Source organism: Chlamydotis macqueenii, chromosome 1 (genome assembly GCF_036417535.1).
Source record: "Chlamydotis macqueenii isolate bChlMac1 chromosome 1, bChlMac1.mat, whole genome shotgun sequence".
NCBI lineage: Eukaryota > Metazoa > Chordata > Aves > Otidiformes > Otididae > Chlamydotis > Chlamydotis macqueenii.
This window is the reverse complement of record NC_141556.1, coordinates 95,140,581-95,155,723: the sequence shown is the minus strand read 5'-3', so window position 1 is coordinate 95,155,723 and position 15,143 is coordinate 95,140,581. Positions and strand designations below refer to the sequence as shown.

General features: G+C 40.7%; 1 non-coding gene across 1 annotated transcript; it reads right to left on the bottom strand.

The window, feature by feature from the left end:
* Positions 1–14,209: 14,209 nt before the first annotated feature.
* TRNAI-AAU (transfer RNA isoleucine (anticodon AAU)) lies at positions 14,210–14,283 on the bottom strand. Its single transcript has one exon. It is a non-coding gene; the product is annotated as a tRNA-Ile (tRNA).
* Between the last annotated feature and the right edge of the window lie 860 nt (positions 14,284–15,143).

Below are 15,143 nucleotides of genomic sequence, written 5' to 3'. Positions count from 1 at the left end.
GTAACCAGATATCAATGGGCTGATTTTCATAGCTGTTGACTCCTCTCTTCACTCTAAAGGAGATGCTAGGCACTAACCTTCTCTAAAGAAAAATGCAAATTAGGTCCAAAACAAGTGAAAATTCCAGTCAGTTCTGTTCATGGGGAGCAGTGGCTGCATGCCCTGCTGCTGCTGCAGCATGAAAGAGTGTCACAACCCAAGCATTTAGAGCAGGGGTAACACCTGCTTTACTCTCTGCAAGAACCTTGCAGTAATTAACAGGTTGAGCTGAGTTTTTCCTCCCCTTTGGAAAAGGGTCAGGTGGGAATCATTAAGATTGATGATCTCAGAGTTCACTCAGAAAAGCTTGAAGCAAGGACAGGTACAATAAAAACATATGCAACTGTGGATACTGAGTATAAAGCCAAAATGATCACCAGCTGCCAAATAAAGAACTATGGAGCAGGCAGGGGTACAGCATCCAGAGAAACTCAGAGGTAGGAGTATCAAGCCCAAGGTGTTTCTTGAAGTTACATGAAATTAAGCTACAGTGCTTCTTACCACAGCACATTGTGGATACCTTTCTGAAGGTTAGAAAGAGACTGGACGCAGCTATGGAAGAAAAGTCAGCTGAGGGCTATTAATACAAATCACCATTTTTGCTTCAGGATGCTCCCATGTCACAAATTGCTCTGTCTGGGAGACCATTCTGGGAAAATACTGCTAAATGCCAGACCTCCTCCCATACCATCTGCTAGGCATTATTGGCCATTATCAGAGATGGGATACTAAGCTAAATGGACTTTGTCTGATCTGGCAAGGTTGTTCTTCTGAGAATGCAGGATGTCTGGGGGCACAGGTCTGGACTATTTACAGAACATGGTTACAGTACAGTGAAACAGGCACACAGTCATAACCCCTGGCTCTGTCTGACAGAGTATCCAGCATGGGTGAAGATTTGTTACTGAAAGAAAAAAACAACATTATCAGAGCAATTCATAATCAACTAGCAACATAGGGAACTGAATCATCCATTTTAAAACAACACCTCATCCATTTTGAATATCAGCACTCCTCTTAGCAGTACAAAGAGACAGGGATTAAGAGAGGCAGTAGAAAGCGCAAATACAGAGAGAATGTCTTGCTTGTTAACCTCTTCATATCACCAAAGTAGCCAGTAAAATGGAAAAAGAAGCACAACCCCATTACATGAGGAAATGCCACAGAGATATACTAAAGGTTAGGTAAAAAAAAAAAAAATACTGACAGCAGCAGAAAAATAAATGTGAAAGAAAAATCAAATAGTTTTTGGATCATTTATCAAAACTCAAAACCACCTTTATGGAATATCTTTAAAAACTTCTGCTTGCATCTCAAATCATTCAATTCATTAACACGTTTTGGAAACACACCAACTACTACATACTGGACAAGGATCTAATCGTTCCCAGAGTGACAAGTCCAAAAGGTTAAAGCACCTGTTATTGTTGCTGTTATAGAATCATGATGATCTATTCTTGTTGCTTCTCACATTTTTCTTTCTCGTCATATAGTAATGATACAGATGAGATGGGGCTACTATTGTAAATCACACAACTACAAAATACTTCCCCCTCATGCCCAGGTCTTATAACTTTTTTTCCATGCAAGGTCTAATGCAAGCACAAAATTAATTTAAGGTCCTATTGTTAGCTCTTAATACAATGAGCTTGGGAACAAACAAGGTATAGTCTTCAAATGTGAATATGCAAAGCCAGGCACTGAAATTCACATATACTCCTTGAATATGAGGTGCAGTATGTGACCCGAAGGCTAGACAAGTCCTTCTTCTTTACTCAATTGTCCTTAGAAAGCAGCCTCTGCTCTTAATCAGAAAATAAGTCTTCAATGTTGATCTCAATATTTGGTGTTAACTCATTAACACACCTCACCTGTTTTCCTTGGGTTTTTTTTATTTAGGGTTTTTTTTTTCCCCCTAGTGAATGAAGATTTTGTTATTTAATAACGATGAAGATCATCTTGCCCATTTGCTACAAATTCTCTCTCTCAAGTGCAGGCAACTGGCAGGCAACAAATGCAGCACAGCAACTCAAGAGAGCATAAATTAGTTTTGCTAGGTAGTATAAAGTCAGAGGAAATGTGATTTTAATATATTTATGATATTATTTGATGCTGTTGTCTGCAATAGAAGAATGGACTTAATTGTCCAGGTCTTTTCCAGTCTTATGTTCCTATGCCCTGAAGTTAGCATGTGGATGAACAGATTCAGTGTGAAATCATAGAAATGCAGAAAGTTTATCCTAGACCATCTATCAGGTTGATTCTTACATTAACTTCAGCATTCTTCATCCCTGCTTCATTTGCAAACATTATTAATCTGCTTTCATAGGGTAGCTACACTTAAGATAATTGCCTTGCCTTTACAAACACAAGCAGCTCATGCAAAGCTTGAATGGTGCATATTGTGCTAATCCCAGAATTTTCAGAATAACTGATCTGAGAAAAAAAAATAAGGATTAAGTTATCAAAGTTTTAACTTGCCATCCTTCAGCATATGCTAATGCTGCACACTTTTAGAAAAACAAGTTCTCACAAGTTGATATACCTGATTCTGCTGCCATTATAGCAGAGTAGTTAAAAACAATTAATTTTTGAAGTTGAATCTTAAGCACAAATACAGGCTGGGCAGAGAACACATCAAGAGCAGCCCTGAGGAGGACCACTTGGGAGTTCTGGTGGACGAGAAGCTCAACATGAGCCAGCAACATGTGCCTGCAACCCAGAAAGCCAACCACATCCTGGGCTGCACCAAAAGCAGTGTGGCCAGCAGGTTGAGGAAGGTGATTCTGGCCCTCTGCTCCACTCTCGTGTGACCTCTCCTGGAGTACTGCGTCCAGCTCTGGAGCCCGCAACATAAGAAGGACGTGGACCTGCTGGAGAGGGTCCAGAGGAGGGCCACGAGGATGATGAGAGGGCTGGAGCACCTCTACTATGAGGACAGGCTGAGAGAGTTGGGGCTGTTCAGGCTGGAGAAGAGAAGGCTCCGGGGAGACCTTATAGTGGCCTTCCAATACCTGAAAGGGGCCTTATTGGAAAGACAGGGAGAAACTCTTTAGCAGGTCCGGTTGTGATAGGACAAGGGGTAATGGTTTTAAAACAGAGGGAGGAAGATTCACATTTGACACAAGGAAAAAGTTTTTTACAGTGAGGGTGGCAGAACACTGAAACAGGTTGCCCAGAGAGGTGGTAGATGGCCCATCCCTCGAAACATTCAAGGCCAGGTTGGACGGGGCTCTGAGCAACCTGATCTGGTCGGGGATGTCCCTGCTTCTTGCAGGGGGCTTGGACTAGATGACCTTTAAAGGTCCCTTCCAACCCAAACTATTCTATGATTCTATGTATTTACACATACATTGGACACTCAAAACATTTGCAAAAAAAAAAAAAAAAGAAGGTTTTCCTTAAACCAGGTTATTGCCACCTAAAGAGGGTAAAAAGGAATCTATTATATAAAAGAAAAATAAGAAGGATAGCACAGATCTATTGCTTAAGTAATTGGGGGAAAAAAAAAAAAATCAATTAGCAGATAACTGGACAGACTTTGACCACAGAAGGCACTTGTCTCTGCTGCTTCCTGTCCTCCAAAGCCAAACACAGTCCAAATGTCCCACCTTTTGTATCTGCTCTCAATCTGGTTCAGGTTTTTGTGAGAAGAGCACATGCACCAAAGATCCATCCAGTCCCATGTCTTCTGCCCACCTATAGGAACAGAAAAGCCTTGGGAACTGAACTAGCAAGTAGAGATGCTTCTGTGGTACTACCCTTGCCCTCTGTCCAGCAACCACCTTGGCTGCACAGGGATTTTGATTTTAAAATCCCTGAACAGAATTCCTTCTTGAAATAATCCAAGTCATTTTTGTGACAGCCCAAGTGCCCATGCTTGCCAGGAGCACTGCCTGAGCAGCAGGGTCAAAGGCTGTGCTGATGACAGCAGGAAGGACACTGTCCATAGAAGGGTCCTAGCTTTGAACTAGCACATGCACACACCAAATTCACACACAGTACTGCATCCTCATTGGCATTCATGGTCTAAGATCAAGGCCTTGTAAGTCGGCCAGACCTGCAGTGACTTTGGCTAGAGCAAAAAAAAGTAGTTTGGCTTATATGGTATTTTTTGAATGAGTAATTTTGATTAGGTGTGATTGACCTTTTGATCTTAAGTTATTCTACATGGGTATTACAATCTATTTTTTATTTTTTTTTCAGGGGACTACAACACCTGTCTATAGGGAATTAGAAAAATAGTATACTTCTGCAACTTTTCTTTTTGCCTGTAGTGAAACTTCATGCATCCTTTGATGAAATGCAGGGTCACTGTAAGCAGTGTCTGCAGCCAGTCATTTTCAGAGAAGAGTCAACAGTTCCCAGAACATTAGTGCTTTTCAGCCCCTTTCACTCCTACTGGATAAAGAACAGAAGGGGAGGAGGTAAAAAAGCTCTAATAGATGTTACTTAGAAGCAAACACTATTTCTGTGCTTTCAGAGATGGGACTTCAATACTTTGGACATCTGGCAACATCTTTCCTGGAGACAAATCAGTCTTGCCTTGGCTGCTTCCAGCAGAAATTGAACAGGAGCTGGTTTTCTTATCTCTATACGCTTATGTACCCTTTGCCTACACAGAAAGCCAGGAGAAGTCTCTACAACTATATGTCAGCCTCACAGCTCATTTTCAGCTTACACAGGAGGACAAGGTGACAAAAGCAAATAAAACTCCATGCTATTAACCAGTTTTTGCAGAAAGTATCCTCCAGTATAATTTCATGCAGCATGAGCAGATGGTACATATTTAGTTGTGCCAACACTTGTTTTTCCCCTTTGTTCTGCCCTTTTCCCATCATTAACTTTGTTTCTCCCCTTCACCTTCTTCAGATCACTGGAGTCACTTTGGGTTTCTCTTAAAAGGCCTTGCAGCTGAGAGCAAACAGGATGGGCTCAATCATCTTTGACCATTCAAATCAGGCAACTAAGTAGAATTAGCTGGGGCTAGAGCTAACCAGAGAGGAAGACTATGCTGAACTAATGCCATTGCATCATGATTTCCCTTCTGAAGGCATTTTGTCACTCCTTCCCCCTTTCTTAACAAAAGGCCTGTAATCTGGACTGCTGCTGAATTGTGTCTAGTAGAAAACAGAAGAAAAAGCTAACATTTTGTGTTTGTGCAAGTGCTTCTGCCAGCATTCGGACTACTGCCAGTCTATCAAGTGCAAGTTTGCAGAGGGTTACAATGCTCTGTCTGGGCACTTGATGAAACTGTAGAACCTCTGAGCACAGGCTTTTAGGTGTGAATGGTGTGTGCTGAACCATAATGTGGAGTTGCACTGACGTTCAAAGAGGAAAACTAGAATTTCTCAGAATTTGTTTCCCCCTTCCCTCCCCTGCTAAATAGGGTTTTTTTGATGTCCCATTAACATCCTGTTCCTTGAAAAATTACACATGTAGGAAAGATGCATGTTATATATTCGCTTTTCTGTAACAGTAACTCTTGCTTTGGGAAAAAGAAAATTCAGTCTGGAAGAAAGTCCTCATTCTTTTTTTAATTCTGTGTTAGAATATATAAGGCAACATTATCATTTGAACTACACCTACAATATATGAGGAATTTCTAAAAACCTCACAGACATAAATGTTTTTCCCTCTCTTCAGATGTTATAAATAGAAAATAATTCGATCTTCTGGTATTTCTAGCATAAAAGCTTTCAGAACGGGTGTCAGATGGAAAAAGCTGCAAACCAGCCACAGACAAAACATACTGCAGCTAGCAACTGCCTTGGGAGACTGATAATACAAGAGTTTCCACTTTGGGGTCCCTCAAGTTTGAACCTGCCCCAGGTATGGGATACACTTCAATAAAACAGAACACTTGCAACACTTTTCAACATGGAAGAAAAGAAGATAGGAAATAAAATAGTTGATCTACACAGAAGTAACAGCTAAAAAGCCTGCATAGTTGGACAGAATCAATGTCAGTGTTTAAATGTTTAATACAAAGAATTCAAAGTTAACATTTTGGCATTCAAATAAGTATTCATCTTTGCAAACCAAAGTATCTTCCACAGTAAAGGATTATAGGTGTACACTTGAGGGAAGCCTACGTTTAAAGAGCGAATTAGTAAGGCCAGGCAACAGGAGGGCAGAGTGCTCAGGTAAGAATTCATAATGTATATGAAATCCTAGGAGCCCAGGCTGATTTAGATTCAGAAGCAAAAAAAAAGGAAAAGTGAAAAGCATCCCAGTACAAAATGTGAGTAAACATATATGGACACATAGCTGTGCTTTTGAAGGGGCAATGAATCAAAGATAGTCCCAGAACAAATACGGGACGCTTAACATGTAACTTAGTATATCATAGTGATAGTACATGTGTTGGAAGAAGCACCATACATGTAGTACAACAACTGTAAATAGAGGGGAGTCTTGGGCTGAAGATTCAGATGTTTTAGAAAGAAGAAAAATTGACACAGTGTACCATAGATACTCCATATCCAAGTATTAAGAGGAGAAACAAGGGCAATAATAAGCCATTACTGCTCACCCACATAGTCCATCCTCTAATCGGACTTAGAGGCCCCTCTAATTCATATGTACTTCTAATTAAAGTAATGGTAAAGGTTTTGTAAAGCAAGAAGTGCCTGTATAGCACCACTGGGTGCCTGGGAACCTAGAAGTAAACTATTTTATTCTTTGAAGTTTCAGGAGGCTGTTTCTGCTTGCAGTAGGAACCCAGAAGAAATGTACCATTATTGAAAATTAAGCTTCCTAGTGATTAAAATTTAATAGCTAGAGATCAAGACAGTTTTAATGTTGTATCTATTTTTGTACAGTAATGATGACGCAAAACAGCAGTAATTCTCTCCCAGTATGATAGATAAGCTGAACATTTTTTTGTATGGGACACTACATCTATTTTTCAGCAGTACTGTAGCTCATGGCCATTTGTGTCTACTCAAGTCACCAAATGAATTTTGACAACGCTGACCTAGATCTTAATGTCAGGAAAAGATTCACAAGTTAGAAGCAGAGTCTAGCAGAATTGACTAATAGGCTACAGAGATCAATGTTGATCAGAGCATGATTTCTGCTGTCAAATATGTACACCTAACTACACTCAAGACATATGTCAGTAAGTGTATCAGTGACAGTACACATGCTGGAAGAGGCACTATATACATATTAAAGCAACTGTAAACAAAGAGGTCAAGTACCATTTTGGGGTTGAAGGTTCCAGTGTTTCACACTGAAAAAGAACATTAGTGAAAGCTAGAGGAGATTAAGTATTTCAAAACCATAAAAGCATGAAAAAGTAATTGTTTAAAGCAATACAAGATCTCTGAGAAAAAGGATGAGGCTAAGCAATTGCAAAATGTGCAGATACCTCAAGTGCAGTTAAAGACCATTCTAAAGTGATTAGACTGGAGGCCAACACTTCTGAGAAAGAATTAATCATTCTAGAGGTGATGAAAAAATGTATCTTGCTGCACAGTAGGGCTCTTTCCATCAACAAAAATCTTGCAATATTTAGTCATCTAACATTTTTGTAAATACTGCTAATCTAAAAGGCCAGAGATGTTCTCTCATTCAGACATTACATGCTGCTGGAGAATAGAACCAACCAGGAATTTCTCAGTCAAAAAAAATATGAGTTTGAAAATGCATATTCATTGAAATATCCCTATTGTAAACAGGGGAAATATGCCCAGGCATCTCAACAGTTTAGAAATTTGGTAAGAGTGATTTTTTTACTATTAAAGGAGTCCAAATCAAAACAGATTAGCCTGACCCAAATTTCATGTTTGTGTAATTCTAAGATCAACATCTTGTTCCAACTCAGGACAGGAAAAATCTGAAATACACAAAGTTGACGGTAGGGAATTACTCTGATTTTCCCATGTTAAAAGGAGTGCATTTCCACTGACTGAAGTAAATATGTTTTGACTTTTCAAGTGTCAAGATTTTCCTTGTTGGCATTTTTGGCTTAAAGGGGAATTTAGAGCATGAAGCCTCGGACAGGACTGTCTCTCCAAAAGAGTCAGAAGCAAACTCATCTAGGTAAAGAGACTGGCATCTCACTTGTAGAAACTTAATGACATTAGAAGTTTCTGGGAGTCTGAGCAATTGTGTTTTAGCAGAATTTTACACTTTCCCTCTCCCCCCTGAGCTTTTCTAGAGCTTGTCTGGGTTTATACATTTGTGATCTCCTGGCAGTTTTATGGCTCTCTTGGTACAGCTCAAGTGCAGGAGACCACTACACAACATCAAAAGGGAGAACGAAAAGGCCTTGAGGCTTCTGGCTAATCTCCCTGGCCAGGCAGAACTCCTCTGAACAATATATTTAAGACATCACCACCACCTCCTCCAATCAGTACCCGGGGAGAAATAAAGTATTTTTCTATCACGCTTTCCACTTAGATGAGTGCTGGGGTTCAGCCAGAGTCTTATATGCAGTGAGTGGAAGAACCGTAAGAATGGCCGATTCTATCCTGGGCTCCTGTCACCTTCTAGGGACTTTCCCACCCTTACTAATCATTACAATAACGACATTTCCCTCAAATTCGTACCAACTGACAGGCAATGGCCCAAATGTACAATCAGTTTTGCCTTTGGTTGTGGAAGAGGAAAGAAAAGTACAACTATAGTCAGAAAACAAAACTGGCCTAGAAGGAGAGGCATATTCTCATCCCACAAAGCTCATCCTTGTACTTTTGTAAGTCTCATGAAACTTCTGGCAAAACTGAAGTCTTTTTTTTTCTTGCAGAGCCATAACCTCTGTCAAAGAGGGAAAAGGATTCTGTCCTACATCTAGCATTAGCAAGATTGCCAGATATGACAAGACATAACTGGACAATCATTCTCATTGTTGATTTACACAGCAATACAGCATTGTTTTTTTGGACTGGGTGACAGGAAGGAAAAAATGCATCATGTGACCTGAAGAAGCTGACCTGTTGGGATTCACTAGTTATTAATCTCTGCAGAGTCACTCTTTCCTCATTAAAAAAACTAAACTTCAAACCAGTCAGCTTGTCTTCAGCAGCTTGTTCTCAGAATAGCTCTCTAAAAGGAGACAAAATAAGACGAGAAGGTGTATGCAGGTAGGAGAACCTCTTTCTTATCATTATTTCCCATAGAATGCCAGAGTTACAGCACCTCAGATTAATTCCTTAAAAAGCAAATATTTTAAGTGCTGTTGAAGTAAAACCCTTTTCAGTGTATCCACCAAAACATACTGTGAAAGTGTGTTCTCTATCTGCTGCCTCAACATCAATTGCTTAGAGCCTCATCTGCTTAAAAGAAAACTTGTCCTTTCCATTGCTGGCAGAATTATTGCAAATCTGTTAGAGAGCAAAGCTGAGGAAGAGCAGAAGTATATACATATGAAAAAAAGAAAATGCAATTTCCTCATTAAAACCAGTATTAGGCAGAAATTACCACTTTAAAAAGTTCTGTCGCCATAGGGAAGACACAGCATGCTCTAACAGAAATAAACTCATACTTTAAACAGATTCCAATGGCTAATATTTCTTTTAACTCAACACTAGACCAGCTAGTTTCTTTGCTGGTGGTCATCCACCACTAGAAGGTGTGCAGATGAGCCCAACAGGTTGTTGTTCTACACCTAGGATACAGTAAGGTAACCACTTCTTTTTGTATAGAGAGAGATTTTTTTAGTGTTTCTCTGTAGATTTTCAAGAGTGCTTCCTAATTAGAATAAGCATTTTCTCTTTTTGCGTGATGGGCAAAGACAGACACATTGAATTGAAGACCTGTATATTCATTTGTCCTTTAATTCTTAGTCATATGCTGAGCCCACGCTGCCTTGGTTTTGCTGAAATGAATTACTTTGTAGCAGAACACAGAATTATATTTGTTTTGCTTTTATTCAGTTTTTCAATTTGTATGTATGTAAAACCAGAAGAGTCATGTTTAAGTGGGATGCAGGAAGATTTTCTCCTTAAAAAAAAACAGTTTTGGTAATTCAAAAGCAAAGAGTTCACCATCAAAAAGCTGTTCTTACTGAAAGTGATGATAGCATATATTAACAAGCTAGTGAAACTTCATTGAGCATGGGACAATTATCTGTGCCTTCCCTCTATGCATCAAATAAATTGCTCTTTGAACCATATTTTCTTAAGCTCTCCCATTGAACCAGTCCCATTCCCTGATCTTCAGGGGAATTCTCCACGAAGCCAACACAAAGAAATGCAAAACCCACTCTAGCTGAAAAGAAAGTTGCTTTCAAGCACAACTGGGAAGACGTGACACTGACACCTATCTTTGTGGTCTTGGATGGACCAGATATTCGAATCTTCTCTTGCTGAGAAGAAAAGCCAGAGAGACTAAAAAATCCTTTTTAGATTTAAGCCTAGAACAAGAGAGAATTTCTCCCCCGAAAGCATTAGGAAGCCCAGTCAGAGGGTGCTTCAATCTGCATCCTTACGTAGCATTTTAACCATTTTATAGAAAAGCAGAATATTTGCTTCCAAGAGGTGTGATGGATATTAGCCAGCTAGCTGTGACTCAGATAAGCCTCAAGGTTTAATAACTATACTGGCTGTTTAGGAACATGAGAAGGCACAGTCAGCCTTGGTCCTACCCAAATATTAGGGAACTGTCATTTGCTGTCCCCCTCTGGAACATCACAACATTTATTCACATAGGTCAAAGGGAAGTCAGACCCCAGACTACTCCCATTGCCCTTCATTCCTTATATCACAGCTAATGACAAAAGTGACATAACATGGTGTATAGCTATATCTATTCCTGCAAATCTAGCAAAAGAAGTTTGTTTATTCTTTGTAAAACAAGCACGAATACACAACCAGGAACCAGATATTTTTACTCTTATCTTCCACGTGGTTCTGTATGGCACACGTTTAAATGAGAACTTAATGACCTCTAGACAGCCCTGTTGCACTATGGGCATTGCTGGCAAGTTCTCCCACAATGAAAAAACACAACTGTTTGTCTACTTAAGCTTAACTCTACAGGCAGGTGTTAGTTCAAAACTGTAGAAGTTGCCAGATGCTTCAGCTACCCTGTTCTGATGTGAACTGCAAGATAAAAATTCAGGGTCCCTATTGTTTCTGTTGCAAAGAAAAAACTGGAAGCCAGAGTCCCTCTCATGCAGTCCCTTTTCCTGAATAAACCCTGTGTCTGAGACACTAGAGGACCAAAACAGAGGGCTGGTTGTTGGGCTTTTGCTTACAGCTCCCAGCTCCTCTTAGCCAGCTCCTGGATTCAGCAGCACTGGGCTGCCCATGCACATTCAGCCACATTCTTGGCTGGCAGCTCCTTCCTGCGTCTGTTTCTATGGCGTTTCCTCATCCTCCTCCAAACTGCATCTCTGCTCACAACAACCTTAAATGAAAACCTTTGTTTGGAGTTGACAGACTTGGGCATTTTGCCGGAGCTGCCATTTTTTTCTAGTGCAGAGAAGGTAAACACGACACTTGCCAGTTTCAAGCAAAGATTAAGCTTCATCTGCGATAATAGCACTAACACTTACACATAGTCACACATAAATTAATCTAAAGAAAAACTCCTTCCACCACATCCTGCCTTTGGTTTCAATAATGTTGTTTCTGGATTGTATCTGTGTACTACTCTATTGGTACCAGATGAATGCTTGCTGCTCAGATTTTCACCATAATTAAGACCCTTAATGGAAAACTCAATGAATAAACCACCCTGATCACAAGACACATAGACACTTTGGTAATAAACACAATATAAAAAATTATAAAATTAAGCTGTGATGTGGCCAGAAAATAAAATGCTTCAGAACATTGCTGAGTGAATGAATACACATCTACCAAATTTAATATGGTCTAAAGCCACTTTCTGGGTAGCTTCAGCTATTTGAATTTAAGAGTCCTCCTAGTAGTGTTTCACACATCAAAGAAAATGCAGTCCTCTCAGTGAAGAGTATGAGACAAATTGGTTTATTTTGTCTGTGTAACTCTAAAATGCAATAGTGAATATCTGAAATGGTAATAGAAGATGTTTGACTAGACTGAACAGAAAGTTCCTCCTCAGTTGTCAATGTTCAGCATTGTCACAGGCAATAAGAAAGGTTCATCCTCTCCATCCTTGTCTGCTGTGGGCAGAAGAGCTGTGTTTCACACCACGCTTTTGAAGCACACAGCAACCAATGTGCCTTCCAGGCTCAGTGCTATGCAATCCAGTTACAGGTTAAGTGAAACACCAAACAGTAACCCCAGAATATGCCCCAGCATCTGCCACTGCAGATCATTCAGAATGGAAATTCCTCTGCTGTCCTCACGAGAGCATTATTCCACTGTACGGGTTTGTTTGTTTAATCTCTTTTTATTCTCCAACTAGGTTTTAAGGTTGAAGAATGGGCTCTGGAATGACTCCCCTAGGGACAATGGCTGACCCTCACAATCTGACAACCATCTGCTGAAATTAAATTTAGGGAAAATATGCCCATACAATCCTGGCCACAAAAAAAAAAAAAAAAACTACACTGACTATAAGCAATTCAAACCAAACTGAAATATTGGCCAAGGAGCCATTGCATCACCTTTGTTTATAGCAAGGACTTTGCTACACAACAACATAGCTGCAATAAAATTCTGATTCCTAATGTGGTAAGCATAAACCAAAGCAATATTATTCCCAGATTTTTTTTTTAATATGAAACACCATGCTGTTTCTCTTCATTAAATTTCAAATGGATGTCATTCTATGCAGTCAAGTCCAGCCCACTGTAATGGGACCCAAAGGAATTGAGGAGGACAACTGAGTGGAGTAGCAAGACAGAAGGTCATCAAACCAGCGCCACGTCACTCTCCCTTGACATCTGATGGAGTCAACACAGCAGTTTGGACGCTAGATAACATGAATATTCATTGTATGATTTAAAAATTACATTGTGACTTTGGAATGACACTTCTCATGTGCCCTTGTACCCCGGTGACTCCGTAGGGAAGAGCAAATATCAAAACATGGACTTTGACATGAGTGTCACCTGCTTTTCTTCCTTCTTTTTCTCTTTTTTATTATTGCTACTTATTTTGAATCACACACTGCAGCTGGAAGAAGCCTTAAGCAACAGGCCTAGAGAGTGAAGGAAATCAATAGAATGCTGTTAACTCTAGATGTTTTCCCGAAGAAGCTATGGCCTGTCTGTATGCAGCTCCAATAATGAAACCACTGGTTTCTACAAGGAAAATGATTGCACCAGAAAGTTTCCCTCCTCTGGAGAAATCTCATTTCAGTTCAAAGATAGATAGGACAAAAATAATATTTGTCTTGAGCTTCTAAGAGAAGTTTCTGAGAGACAAATCACTCTTCTACAGGCCAGTTGAGTCAGCAGGGATCCATCTCAGCCACTCTTGCAGACATACCACTCTTTTAGAACATCTCATTTTGGCCCGTTTTGTTTTTTTTTTTTTCTTGAATAAATAGTACATCAATAAAAATTAAGACTCAGATTGTAGAGTATGCCTATCAAGTCTGGATGTCTCCTATATAGAGCTTAGAACATTCTCTGAAAAACCAGGCTGTCGAGGGAGATCTGCTTGTCCTCCAGCTCTGAAGAAAGAAAGAAAAAAAAAAAAAAAAGAAATAAAAAAAGAAATAAAACTCACTCACTTCAGTACCACTGGTTCCAGCCTCTGACAGTAGAGAACTATAAAAGAGCTGTGCTCATGCAATGAGCTAAAGACCTGATATGGAATTTTTAGTTACCTGTGATTGTGAAGGGAAAGTGAGGACCAGCTGAAGTCCTGCAAACTTTCTTCAGGCCTAATGCTAATTAACAGAAAAACAAGACGAGAAGATGCTCTGAGGTAAAAGATACTGAACATTTGGTGGTGTTCCATGCCAAGATTTAAAATCTTGCTGAGTGCACCTTCTACTTACTTTTTTTTTTTTTTTATATTGCATTTTTGATCATTTCACCTTCCTCCTCCCTGCAAATCCCTTCCCTTTGTTCCCTACCCTCTGGCGCTACATTTTCACTATTGCCACCGCTCGCAGTTGCCTCCTTTCCCCGAGGTCACCTTTCCACCCCAAGATGGGCCGTGGAGACCGGCTTAAGCCGCTGCCCCTCCCCTTCACCGAACCGGAAAACAAACCCTCCCCTCCCCTCCCCTCCCTCCGCACCTCCTCCCAGGCCTGCGTCCACACCGCGGAAAAAGAAGAGTGGCCCGTACGGGGATCGAACCCGCGACCTTGGCGTTATTAGCACCACGCTCTAACCAACTGAGCTAACCGGCCTGCCGGGAACAGCCTTTTCGAAAAGTGCCCCATCCCCATGAAAGGGGGACGGTAGGACAACTGTTCCTCAGCTATGCTTCTTCGCAAAGTCCCACAGAGCCGTGTGTGAGAAGCGATGTCTCTGCTGCCTGGGGTGAGCGGAGCCTCCAGGCTGGGACAGGAGCACAAAACGTTTTGCCAGTGACAGCAGAGAGGCAACAGAGCAGGCTGCAGAGCAAGGTCGTCCTGGATCTGTCCTTGGAGGTTTTCCAGACACCTGGGCCAAGCCCTGAGCAGCCTCCAGGCCTGCCCTCACTGCTGCTCTGAGCAGGGAATTTGGGCGAGACACCTTCCAGGACCCCTTCCTGCCTGAATTATCCCATGGCTGGAGCAAAGCTCAGCACAGCCTGCAGCAGGAGTGAGACTAAGAACAGACCCATACCTGGCTTCTGATGAACTAGGGACCAGGCAGGGTTGCTCAGCACCTGCTGAAATTCACCCAGCAGTAGAGTTGAAAGGAAGTGAGCCTGCAAGCCAATACCTTCCCTGGAAGGTTGCAGCGACACAGGGAAGAGGTATTCACAATCCCTTCTTATCCCTATTTTGTCTGACATAACAAAAATTTTTGTTACAAAATGTTTTGTTTTGTTTTTTTTTTTTTTCCCTGGCTTATTATTTTTATTACATTTGTAATAAAAATCAAGTTTTCTAAGTCCTTGGTCTTCTTGGCAGAGCTCATAGAGGAAAAGACCAAGGAATATCTATTTCACAGCTTGAGATGAGAGACTGACTCAGGACCACTGGATTGACAACACTCTGTTTTTTCTAGACCATAGTCATCCTAGTGGCCAGTGCCTCCCCCACACATACTTAGAATCATA